The following is a 742-nucleotide window of genomic DNA, read 5'->3' as shown; positions in this document are numbered from 1 at the left end:
GATGAGAGAAATGGAGAACAGAGAGAACAAAAGAACATATGGGAGTAAGAACGAAGAATAAAAACAAGGAGGGGATAAATGGAGAATAGAGAGAACAAAAGAACAAAAAGAAAAGGGACTCCCCGAAGAGAATAACCCCTTAAGAAAACTCTAAGACGAAAAGCGAAACAACGAACAAAAACCTCATGAAAACTCGAAAGGAAGCCTCTCTCGAAACACAAAGAGAGTTACACGGTGGTTTCGACTGTATTATATGATCATTTGGTTAAAAACACTTGTTTACCTATATATAAATAATTTACTATTTACTATCATTTTTATAAAGCTTATATCATCAAAAACGAAGTTCCAAGTTGTTTCTATCACAAGTAATTATAGGCGTAAAGTATAATTAGGTCTAATCGAGTCAGACCTGATTATTCCCATCAATAATTAATTCGGTTCTAACATCTAAGTCTATTTTATACTTAATAGTCGGTTCGGATCGGTCCACCCTATCCCGACCAGACCCAACCAATTGACATGTGAAGGTAACTTTTGATCCACATACAGTATGCCATTTTGGTAGTTTTACTGAGGCTTATTTATTTTTTGTTTTCCTTTTTATTTTTGGAAAAGAGGTTTATTTATTTTTTATGTATTTAGTTTTGTATCCGCTGAAAACAAGATAAATACACAGATACCTCAAAAAGGGAAAAAAATCAGGACTAATAAATAGTAAATACTTTGAAGTTTTAAATAT

This window comes from Nelumbo lutea, chromosome 3 (genome assembly GCF_056320005.1).
Source record: "Nelumbo lutea isolate HS-2025 chromosome 3, American lotus-T2T, whole genome shotgun sequence".
NCBI classification, from domain to species: domain Eukaryota; kingdom Viridiplantae; phylum Streptophyta; class Magnoliopsida; order Proteales; family Nelumbonaceae; genus Nelumbo; species Nelumbo lutea.
Note: the sequence above shows the minus strand (reverse complement) of the source record.